Source organism: Megalopta genalis, unplaced genomic scaffold, assembly GCF_051020955.1.
Source record: "Megalopta genalis isolate 19385.01 unplaced genomic scaffold, iyMegGena1_principal scaffold0550, whole genome shotgun sequence".
NCBI classification, from domain to species: domain Eukaryota; kingdom Metazoa; phylum Arthropoda; class Insecta; order Hymenoptera; family Halictidae; genus Megalopta; species Megalopta genalis.
In genome coordinates, this window is record NW_027476619.1 from 5,001 (window position 1) to 17,500 (window position 12,500).

The 12,500-nt window shown below is 33.4% G+C and overlaps 1 non-coding gene across 1 annotated transcript in view; it reads right to left on the minus strand.

Moving 5' to 3' along the window:
- LOC143263398 (small subunit ribosomal RNA) overlaps positions 1–143 on the minus strand; it is a 1,921-nt gene extending 1,778 nt beyond the window's left edge. The window contains exon 1 of the ribosomal RNA XR_013036855.1: positions 1–143. This exon is cut by the window's left edge and continues 1,778 nt beyond it. This is a non-coding gene — a ribosomal RNA (small subunit ribosomal RNA).
- Positions 144–12,500: the final 12,357 nt, after the last annotated feature.

Consider the following 12,500-nt stretch of genomic DNA (forward strand, 5'->3'; position numbering starts at 1 on the left):
CCAAGTAAATTTTAGTACGATCTAAGAAACCATAACTGATTTAATGAGCCATTCGCGGTTTCACCTTAATACGGCATGTACTGAGACATGCATGGCTTAATCTTTGAGACAAGCATATGACTACTGGCAGGATCAACCAGGGAACTATACAATATGTATATATAAAATGGACAAAATTTAAATCCTTTTCCATCGTCGCCTGTTTCATATATATATGTCAGGTCGACACACCACTTTTCTCTTTCAAATATGTACAAGTTTTGCCACATTCCGCGCTTGTAACATATCTTCTTTAACGCTCAATTTCTTTCATTTTTCTACCATACAGATATTTTACCGTACGCCCAAAAACGTACGTATTATATTTTTGTTCTATCATAAAATCACATTTTTCTACGTACGCCAGCTTCGTACGTTTCTATCTTTGCCTTCATAAAATCACAAGATAATTTTATCTTCAAGAGTCTCGCTATTAACATCTTGTAAGATAAATGTACGTCCCAGCTAAAACGTACAAATACTTCAAGTTAAGTAATAATATATCATCGCTATTGACAAATTTTTAAGATCCAAGACACAGTTCTCTCTATATGTTTTAATATTTTTTATGTACTCAAATATATTCAAAGGAAAAAGTACATGGGTGATGCCATAGTCGTGGAAGCGCGTACGCTCACACTGATCTTCTGACCGCCGGAAGCACGAAACCTCTGATCTGGGCAAAATCGGCAAGCCGAGGAAGAACGGACAGGACACATGCTGGACTGGCGAGAAAGCGTGTTCTTCCGCTCGCGCTAGGCATTTCGATTTCTGACACCTCTTGATTTAAAAAATCAGTTTTTTGATAGTTTTCTCTCTCCACTGGGCTATTCATTTTAGCCACAGTTTTCAATTGGTACGATTTGCTTCCAAATCTTACAGATGCATTTTAAAAAATTTTTCCATCGCTCGGACAGAAGAGTCGATTGCTCAGTGAGTACGAGTATACATACAAAGTGCATACGGGTAACCAACCCCGTAGGGCTTGCCACATATGGGCCATTCGGTCAAAGACACCGACCCGTGGCCACGCTGTGTGGAGAAAAGTCCGTAACGTAAACGGCACGAAACAGTCAGGACCGAAGCCCCGAAGGAGCTCTGAGACAGCTTCTCGACCGAGATCGTAGAATTGGCCCAAAACCCGCTCTGCTCCGTCCGCCTCGCACGGACCGTGTATCTCTTATAGATACCGAACGGCCGGCAAGGACGCCGGCGCCGCCGGCCGAATAGCACGCGCGCTTATGAGTGTAAACCGCCGCGGCAACAGACCGCCCGGCCGTGCTGTTGTAACATAGCGCGTGAACGAACGAAAAAAAAATTTATAGTAAACATTAAAATAAATTACATTACCGTAAACTAGACAAAAAATTACACATTTTTTCCCAATATGAAAATTTTCACAAACTTTTCAAAGTCCCATCGCATCGAGTAAACTTTTTTAATAACGCTTCCGCACGATTCTAAATGCTTAATCCATATGTGAAATCGTTCACTGATCACGAATATCGTATTTAAAAAAATTACAAAAATTTATTTTTCAAAATAATCAAAAAAAACCGAAAAATCACAAGAGTAAAGTACCATTATTTTAAACAATATGTCGTTCTAAATGCTTAATCCCTATGTAAAAAAGTTATCTAAGCAAGAATATGTAATTGAAAAAAATTAGAAAAATTTATTTTAGCCGTAAATCGAAAATAATGGGGACACCGGAGCTGTTCGAAGCGCCGAGACGCGCCGCGTACGGCCGAATATTTTCTAAGTCCCAACGTACCGATCAAGAGTAAAGTACCATTTTCCTACATTAGATTTCGTTCTAAATGCTTAATCCCTATGTAAAAACGTTAGTTAAGCAAGAATATCGTATTTTTAAAAAAATCTAATGATAGGATTTTCCAGAAAATTGAAAAAACCGAAAAATGTCAAGAGTAAAGTGCCATTTTCTGACATTAGATTTCGTTCTAAATGCTTAATCCCTATGTAGAAACGTTAGTTAAGCAAGAATATCGTATTTTTAAAAAAATCTAATGATAGGATTTTTCAGAAAATTGAAAAAACCGTAAAATGTCAAGAGTAAAGTGCCCTTACTTTAAACAATGTATCGTTCTAAATGCTTAATCCCTATGTAAAAAAGTTATTTTAGCAGGAATATGTTATTGAAAAAAATTAGAAAAATTTATTTTAGCCGTAAATCGAAAATAATGGGGACACCGGAGCTGTTCGAAGCGCCGAGCGCGCCGCGTACGCCCGAATATTTTCAAAGTCCCAACGTACCGATCAAGAGTAAAGTACCATTTTCCTACATTAGGTTTCGTTCTAAATGCTTAATCCCTATGTAAAAACGTTAGTTAAGCAAGAATATCGTATTTTTAAAAAAATCTAATGATAGGATTTCCCAGAAAATTGAAAAAACCGAAAAATGTCAAGAGTAAAGTGCCATTTTCTGACATTAGATTTCGTTCTAAATGCTTAATCCCTATGTAGAAACGTTAGTTAAGCAAGAATATCGTATTTTTAAAAAAATCTAATGATAGGATTTTTCAGAAAATTGAAAAAACCGTAAAATGTCAAGAGTAAAGTGCCCTTACTTTAAACAATGTATCGTTCTAAATGCTTAATCCCTATGTAAAAAAGTTATTTAAGCAGGAATATGTTATTGAAAAAAATTAGAAAAATTTATTTTAGCCGTAAATCGAAAATAATGGATCGAGCGAATCGGTCGATTGCGCCGAGACGCGCTATGATGCAACAGACGAGCGATTGGAACGCCCGAATATTTTCAAAGTCCCAACGTACCGATCAAGAGTAAAGTACCATTTTCCTACATTAGATTTCGTTCTAAATGCTTAATCCCTATGTAAAAACGTTAGTTAAGCAAGAATATCGTATTTTTAAAAAAATCTAATGATAGGATTTTCCAGAAAATTGAAAAAACCGAAAAATGTCAAGAGTAAAGTGCCATTTTCTGACATTAGATTTCGTTCTAAATGCTTAATCCCTATGTAGAAACGTTAGTTAAGCAAGAATATCGTATTTTTAAAAAAATCTAATGATAGGATTTTTCAGAAAATTGAAAAAACCGTAAAATGTCAAGAGTAAAGTGCCCTTATTTTAAACAATGTATCGTTCTAAATGCTTAATCCCTATGTAAAAAAGTTATTTAAGCAGGAATATGTTATTGAAAAAAATTAGAAAAATTTATTTTAGCCGTAAATCGAAAATAATGGATCGAGCGAATCGGTCGATTGCGCCGAGACGCGCTATGATGCAACAGACGAGCGATTGGAACGCCCGAATATTTTCAAAGTCCCAACGTACCGATCAAGAGTAAAGTACCATTTTCCTACATTAGATTTCGTTCTAAATGCTTAATCCCTATGTAAAAACGTTAGTTAAGCAAGAATATCGTATTTTTAAAAAAATCTAATGATAGGATTTTCCAGAAAATTGAAAAAACCGAAAAATGTCAAGAGTAAAGTGCCATTTTCTGACATTAGATTTCGTTCTAAATGCTTAATCCCTATGTAGAAACGTTAGTTAAGCAAGAATATCGTATTTTTAAAAAAATCTAATGATAGGATTTTTCAGAAAATTGAAAAAACCGTAAAATGTCAAGAGTAAAGTGCCCTTATTTTAAACAATGTATCGTTCTAAATGCTTAATCCCTATGTAAAAAAGTTATTTAAGCAGGAATATGTTATTGAAAAAAATTAGAAAAATTTATTTTAGCCGTAAATCGAAAATAATGGATCGAGCGAATCGGTCGATTGCGCCGAGACGCGCTATGATGCAACAGACGAGCGATTGGAACGCCCGAATATTTTCAAAGTCCCAACGTACCGATCAAGAGTAAAGTACCATTTTCCTACATTAGGTTTCGTTCTAAATGCTTAATCCCTATGTAAAAACGTTAGTTAAGCAAGAATATCGTATTTTTAAAAAAATCTAATGATAGGATTTCCCAGAAAATTGAAAAAACCGAAAAATGTCAAGAGTAAAGTGCCATTTTCTGACATTAGATTTCGTTCTAAATGCTTAATCCCTATGTAGAAACGTTAGTTAAGCAAGAATATCGTATTTTTAAAAAAATCTAATGATAGGATTTTTCAGAAAATTGAAAAAACCGTAAAATGTCAAGAGTAAAGTGCCCTTATTTTAAACAATGTATCGTTCTAAATGCTTAATCCCTATGTAAAAAAGTTATTTTAGCAGGAATATGTTATTGAAAAAAATTAGAAAAATTTATTTTAGCCGTAAATCGAAAATAATGGGGACACCGGAGCTGTTCGAAGCGCCGAGCGCGCCGCGTACGCCCGAATATTTTCAAAGTCCCAACGTACCGATCAAGAGTAAAGTACCATTTTCCTACATTAGATTTCGTTCTAAATGCTTAATCCCTATGTAAAAACGTTAGTTAAGCAAGAATATCGTATTTTAAAAAAAATCTAATGATAGGATTTTCCAGAAAATTGAAAAAACCGAAAAATGTCAAGAGTAAAGTGCCATTTTCTGACATTAGATTTCGTTCTAAATGCTTAATCCCTATGTAGAAACGTTAGTTAAGCAAGATTATCGTATTTTTAAAAAAATCTAATGATAGGATTTTTCAGAAAATTGAAAAAACCGTAAAATGTCAAGAGTAAAGTGCCCTTACTTTAAACAATGTATCGTTCTAAATGCTTAATCCCTATGTAAAAAAGTTATTTAAGCAGGAATATGTTATTGAAAAAAATTAGAAAAATTTATTTTAGCCGTAAATCGAAAATAATGGATCGAGCGAATCGGTCGATTGCGCCGAGACGCGCTATGATGCAACAGACGAGCGATTGGAACGCCCGAATATTTTCAAAGTCCCAACGTACCGATCAAGAGTAAAGTACCATTTTCCTACATTAGATTTCGTTCTAAATGCTTAATCCCTATGTAAAAACGTTAGTTAAGCAAGAATATCGTATTTTTAAAAAAATCTAATGATAGGATTTTCCAGAAAATTGAAAAAACCGAAAAATGTCAAGAGTAAAGTGCCATTTTCTGACATTAGATTTCGTTCTAAATGCTTAATCCCTATGTAGAAACGTTAGTTAAGCAAGAATATCGTATTTTTAAAAAAATCTAATGATAGGATTTTTCAGAAAATTGAAAAAACCGTAAAATGTCAAGAGTAAAGTGCCCTTATTTTAAACAATGTATCGTTCTAAATGCTTAATCCCTATGTAAAAAAGTTATTTTAGCAGGAATATGTTATTGAAAAAAATTAGAAAAATTTATTTTAGCCGTAAATCGAAAATAATGGGGACACCGGAGCTGTTCGAAGCGCCGAGCGCGCCGCGTACGCCCGAATATTTTCAAAGTCCCAACGTACCGATCAAGAGTAAAGTACCATTTTCCTACATTAGATTTCGTTCTAAATGCTTAATCCCTATGTAAAAACGTTAGTTAAGCAAGAATATCGTATTTTAAAAAAAATCTAATGATAGGATTTTCCAGAAAATTGAAAAAACCGAAAAATGTCAAGAGTAAAGTGCCATTTTCTGACATTAGATTTCGTTCTAAATGCTTAATCCCTATGTAGAAACGTTAGTTAAGCAAGATTATCGTATTTTTAAAAAAATCTAATGATAGGATTTTTCAGAAAATTGAAAAAACCGTAAAATGTCAAGAGTAAAGTGCCCTTACTTTAAACAATGTATCGTTCTAAATGCTTAATCCCTATGTAAAAAAGTTATTTAAGCAGGAATATGTTATTGAAAAAAATTAGAAAAATTTATTTTAGCCGTAAATCGAAAATAATGGATCGAGCGAATCGGTCGATTGCGCCGAGACGCGCTATGATGCAACAGACGAGCGATTGGAACGCCCGAATATTTTCAAAGTCCCAACGTACCGATCAAGAGTAAAGTACCATTTTCCTACATTAGATTTCGTTCTAAATGCTTAATCCCTATGTAAAAACGTTAGTTAAGCAAGAATATCGTATTTTTAAAAAAATCTAATGATAGGATTTTCCAGAAAATTGAAAAAACCGAAAAATGTCAAGAGTAAAGTGCCATTTTCTGACATTAGATTTCGTTCTAAATGCTTAATCCCTATGTAGAAACGTTAGCTAAGCAAGAATATCGTATTTTTAAAAAAATCTAATGATAGGATTTTTCAGAAAATTGAAAAAACCGTAAAATGTCAAGAGTAAAGTGCCCTTATTTTAAACAATGTATCGTTCTAAATGCTTAATCCCTATGTAAAAAAGTTATTTAAGCAGGAATATGTTATTGAAAGAAATTAGAAAAATTTATTTTAGCCGTAAATCGAAAATAATGGATCGAGCGAATCGGTCGATTGCGCCGAGACGCGCTATGATGCAACAGACGAGCGATTGGAACGCCCGAATATTTTCAAAGTCCCAACGTACCGATCAAGAGTAAAGTACCATTTTCCTACATTAGATTTCGTTCTAAATGCTTAATCCCTATGTAAAAACGTTAGTTAAGCAAGAATATCGTATTTTTAAAAAAATCTAATGATAGGATTTCCCAGAAAATTGAAAAAACCGAAAAATGTCAAGAGTAAAGTGCCATTTTCTGACATTAGATTTCGTTCTAAATGCTTAATCCCTATGTAGAAACGTTAGTTAAGCAAGAATATCGTATTTTTAAAAAAATCTAATGATAGGATTTTTCAGAAAATTGAAAAAACCGTAAAATGTCAAGAGTAAAGTGCCCTTATTTTAAACAATGTATCGTTCTAAATGCTTAATCCCTATGTAAAAAAGTTATTTTAGCAGGAATATGTTATTGAAAAAAATTAGAAAAATTTATTTTAGCCGTAAATCGAAAATAATGGGGACACCGGAGCTGTTCGAAGCGCCGAGCGCGCCGCGTACGCCCGAATATTTTCAAAGTCCCAACGTACCGATCAAGAGTAAAGTACCATTTTCCTACATTAGATTTCGTTCTAAATGCTTAATCCCTATGTAAAAACGTTAGTTAAGCAAGAATATCGTATTTTAAAAAAAATCTAATGATAGGATTTTCCAGAAAATTGAAAAAACCGAAAAATGTCAAGAGTAAAGTGCCATTTTCTGACATTAGATTTCGTTCTAAATGCTTAATCCCTATGTAGAAACGTTAGTTAAGCAAGAATATCGTATTTTTAAAAAAATCTAATGATAGGATTTTTCAGAAAATTGAAAAAACCGTAAAATGTCAAGAGTAAAGTGCCCTTACTTTAAACAATGTATCGTTCTAAATGCTTAATCCCTATGTAAAAAAGTTATTTAAGCAGGAATATGTTATTGAAAAAAATTAGAAAAATTTATTTTAGCCGTAAATCGAAAATAATGGATCGAGCGAATCGGTCGATTGCGCCGAGACGCGCTATGATGCAACAGACGAGCGATTGGAACGCCCGAATATTTTCAAAGTCCCAACGTACCGATCAAGAGTAAAGTACCATTTTCCTACATTAGATTTCGTTCTAAATGCTTAATCCCTATGTAAAAACGTTAGTTAAGCAAGAATATCGTATTTTTAAAAAAATCTAATGATAGGATTTCCCAGAAAATTGAAAAAACCGAAAAATGTCAAGAGTAAAGTGCCATTTTCTGACATTAGATTTCGTTCTAAATGCTTAATCCCTATGTAGAAACGTTAGTTAAGCAAGAATATCGTATTTTTAAAAAAATCTAATGATAGGATTTTTCAGAAAATTGAAAAAACCGTAAAATGTCAAGAGTAAAGTGCCCTTACTTTAAACAATGTATCGTTCTAAATGCTTAATCCCTATGTAAAAAAGTTATTTAAGCAGGAATATGTTATTGAAAAAAATTAGAAAAATTTATTTTAGCCGTAAATCGAAAATAATGGATCGAGCGAATCGGTCGATTGCGCCGAGACGCGCTATGATGCAACAGACGAGCGATTGGAACGCCCGAATATTTTCAAAGTCCCAACGTACCGATCAAGAGTAAAGTACCATTTTCCTACATTAGATTTCGTTCTAAATGCTTAATCCCTATGTAAAAACGTTAGTTAAGCAAGAATATCGTATTTTTAAAAAAATCTAATGATAGGATTTTCCAGAAAATTGAAAAAACCGAAAAATGTCAAGAGTAAAGTGCCATTTTCTGACATTAGATTTCGTTCTAAATGCTTAATCCCTATGTAGAAACGTTAGTTAAGCAAGAATATCGTATTTTTAAAAAAATCTAATGATAGGATTTTTCAGAAAATTGAAAAAACCGTAAAATGTCAAGAGTAAAGTGCCCTTATTTTAAACAATGTATCGTTCTAAATGCTTAATCCCTATGTAAAAAAGTTATTTTAGCAGGAATATGTTATTGAAAAAAATTAGAAAAATTTATTTTAGCCGTAAATCGAAAATAATGGATCGAGCGAATCGGTCGATTGCGCCGAGACGCGCTATGATGCAACAGACGAGCGATTGGAACGCCCGAATATTTTCAAAGTCCCAACGTACCGATCAAGAGTAAAGTACCATTTTCCTACATTAGATTTCGTTCTAAATGCTTAATCCCTATGTAAAAACGTTAGTTAAGCAAGAATATCGTATTTTTAAAAAAATCTAATGATAGGATTTTCCAGAAAATTGAAAAAACCGAAAAATGTCAAGAGTAAAGTGCCATTTTCTGACATTAGATTTCGTTCTAAATGCTTAATCCCTATGTAGAAACGTTAGTTAAGCAAGAATATCGTATTTTTAAAAAAATCTAATGATAGGATTTTTCAGAAAATTGAAAAAACCGTAAAATGTCAAGAGTAAAGTGCCCTTACTTTAAACAATGTATCGTTCTAAATGCTTAATCCCTATGTAAAAAAGTTATTTAAGCAGGAATATGTTATTGAAAAAAATTAGAAAAATTTATTTTAGCCGTAAATCGAAAATAATGGATCGAGCGAATCGGTCGATTGCGCCGAGACGCGCTATGATGCAACAGACGAGCGATTGGAACGCCCGAATATTTTCAAAGTCCCAACGTACCGATCAAGAGTAAAGTACCATTTTCCTACATTAGATTTCGTTCTAAATGCTTAATCCCTATGTAAAAACGTTAGTTAAGCAAGAATATCGTATTTTTAAAAAAATCTAATGATAGGATTTCCCAGAAAATTGAAAAAACCGAAAAATGTCAAGAGTAAAGTGCCATTTTCTGACATTAGATTTCGTTCTAAATGCTTAATCCCTATGTAGAAACGTTAGTTAAGCAAGAATATCGTATTTTTAAAAAAATCTAATGATAGGATTTTTCAGAAAATTGAAAAAACCGTAAAATGTCAAGAGTAAAGTGCCCTTACTTTAAACAATGTATCGTTCTAAATGCTTAATCCCTATGTAAAAAAGTTATTTAAGCAGGAATATGTTATTGAAAAAAATTAGAAAAATTTATTTTAGCCGTAAATCGAAAATAATGGATCGAGCGAATCGGTCGATTGCGCCGAGACGCGCTATGATGCAACAGACGAGCGATTGGAACGCCCGAATATTTTCAAAGTCCCAACGTACCGATCAAGAGTAAAGTACCATTTTCCTACATTAGATTTCGTTCTAAATGCTTAATCCCTATGTAAAAACGTTAGTTAAGCAAGAATATCGTATTTTTAAAAAAATCTAATGATAGGATTTTCCAGAAAATTGAAAAAACCGAAAAATGTCAAGAGTAAAGTGCCATTTTCTGACATTAGATTTCGTTCTAAATGCTTAATCCCTATGTAGAAACGTTAGTTAAGCAAGAATATCGTATTTTTAAAAAAATCTTATGATAGGATTTTTCAGAAAATTGAAAAAACCGTAAAATGTCAAGAGTAAAGTGCCCTTATTTTAAACAATGTATCGTTCTAAATGCTTAATCCCTATGTAAAAAAGTTATTTTAGCAGGAATATGTTATTGAAAAAAATTAGAAAAATTTATTTTAGCCGTAAATCGAAAATAATGGGGACACCGGAGCTGTTCGAAGCGCCGAGCGCGCCGCGTACGCCCGAATATTTTCAAAGTCCCAACGTACCGATCAAGAGTAAAGTACCATTTTCCTACATTAGATTTCGTTCTAAATGCTTAATCCCTATGTAAAAACGTTAGTTAAGCAAGAATATCGTATTTTAAAAAAAATCTAATGATTGGATTTTCCAGAAAATTGAAAAAACCGAAAAATGTCAAGAGTAAAGTGCCATTTTCTGACATTAGATTTCGTTCTAAATGCTTAATCCCTATGTAGAAACGTTAGTTAAGCAAGATTATCGTATTTTTAAAAAAATCTAATGATAGGATTTTTCAGAAAATTGAAAAAACCGTAAAATGTCAAGAGTAAAGTGCCCTTATTTTAAACAATGTATCGTTCTAAATGCTTAATCCCTATGTAAAAAAGTTATTTTAGCAGGAATATGTTATTGAAAAAAATTAGAAAAATTTATTTTAGCCGTAAATCGAAAATAATGGGGACACCGGAGCTGTTCGAAGCGCCGAGCGCGCCGCGTACGCCCGAATATTTTCAAAGTCCCAACGTACCGATCAAGAGTAAAGTACCATTTTCCTACATTAGGTTTCGTTCTAAATGCTTAATCCCTATGTAAAAACGTTAGTTAAGCAAGAATATCGTATTTTTAAAAAAATCTAATGATAGGATTTCCCAGAAAATTGAAAAAACCGAAAAATGTCAAGAGTAAAGTGCCATTTTCTGACATTAGATTTCGTTCTAAATGCTTAATCCCTATGTAGAAACGTTAGCTAAGCAAGAATATCGTATTTTTAAAAAAATCTAATGATAGGATTTTTCAGAAAATTGAAAAAACCGTAAAATGTCAAGAGTAAAGTGCCCTTATTTTAAACATTATATCGTTCTAAATGCTTAATCCCTATGTAAAAAAGTTATCTAAGCAAGAATATGTTATTGAATAAAATGAGAAAAATTTATTTTAGCCGTAAATCGAAAAAAAGACTGTTCGTTTCTCTGTCTCTCTCGCGCGATCGAAGTATTGATGTTTCCCGGCAAAGTAATGGGATATTAATTAAACTTTATACACGAAATTACTCGTTTTGATCCCCGCTACACAGCCGTATACTTTTTATAATTTTGTGGAATCGGGAACCTTGCAATATTTATCATAACGCGGATCGACTGTCTCTGTCTCTTTCTAGATCGGAAGAATCGATGTTTCCCGGCAAAGTAATGGGATATTAATTAAACTTTATACACGAAATTACTCGTTTTGATCCCCGCTACACAGCCGTATACTTTTTATAATTTTGTGGAATCGGGAACCTTGCAATATTTATCATAACGCGGATCGACTGTCTCTGTCTCTTTCTAGATCGGAAGAATCGATGTTTCCCGGCAAACTAATGGGAGTTTAATTAAACTTTATACACGAAATTACTCGTTTTGATCCCCGCTACACAGCCGTATACTTTTTATAATTTTGTGGAATCGGGAACCTTGAAATATTTAACATAACGCGGATCGACTGTCTCTGTCTCTTTCTAGATCGGAATAATCGATGTTTCCTGGCAAACTATTGGGAGTTTAATTAAACTTTATACATGAAATTACTCGTTTTGATCCCCGCTACACAGCCGTATACTTTTTATAATTTTATGGAATCGGTAACCTTGAAATATTTAACATAACGCGGATCGACTGTCTCTGTCTCTTTCTAGATCGGAATAATCGATGTTTCCCGGCAAACTATTGGGAGATTAATTAAACTTTATACATGAAATTACTCGTTTTGATCCCCGCTACACAGCCGTATACTTTTTATAATTTTGTGGAATCGGGAACCTTGAAATATTTAACATAACGCGGATCGTCTATCTCTGTCTCTTTCTAGATCGGAAGAATCGATGTTTCCCGGCAAACTAATGGGAGTTTAATTAAACTTTATACACGAAATTACTCGTTTTGATCCCCGCTACACAGCCGTATACTTTTTATAATTTTGTGGAATCGGGAACCTTGAAATATTTAACATAACGCGGATCGACTGTCTCTGTCTCTTTCTAGATCGGAATAATCGATGTTTCCCGGCAAACTATTGGGAGTTTAATTAAACTTTATACATGAAATTACTCGTTTTGATCCCCGCTACACAGCCGTATACTTTTTATAATTTTGTGGAATCGGGAACCTTGAAATATTTAACATAACGCGGATCGACTGTCTCTGTCTCTTTCTAGATCGGAATAATCGATGTTTCCCGGCAAACTATTGGGAGATTAATTAAACTTTATACATGAAATTACTCGTTTTGATCCCCGCTACACAGCCGTATACTTTTTATAATTTTGTGGAATCGGGAACCTTGAAATATTTAACATAACGCGGATCGTCTATCTCTGTCTCTTTCTAGATCGGAAGAATCGATGTTTCCCGGCAAACTAATGGGAGTTTAATTAAACTTTATACACGAAATTACTCGTTTTGATCCCCGCTACACAGCCGTATACTTTTTAT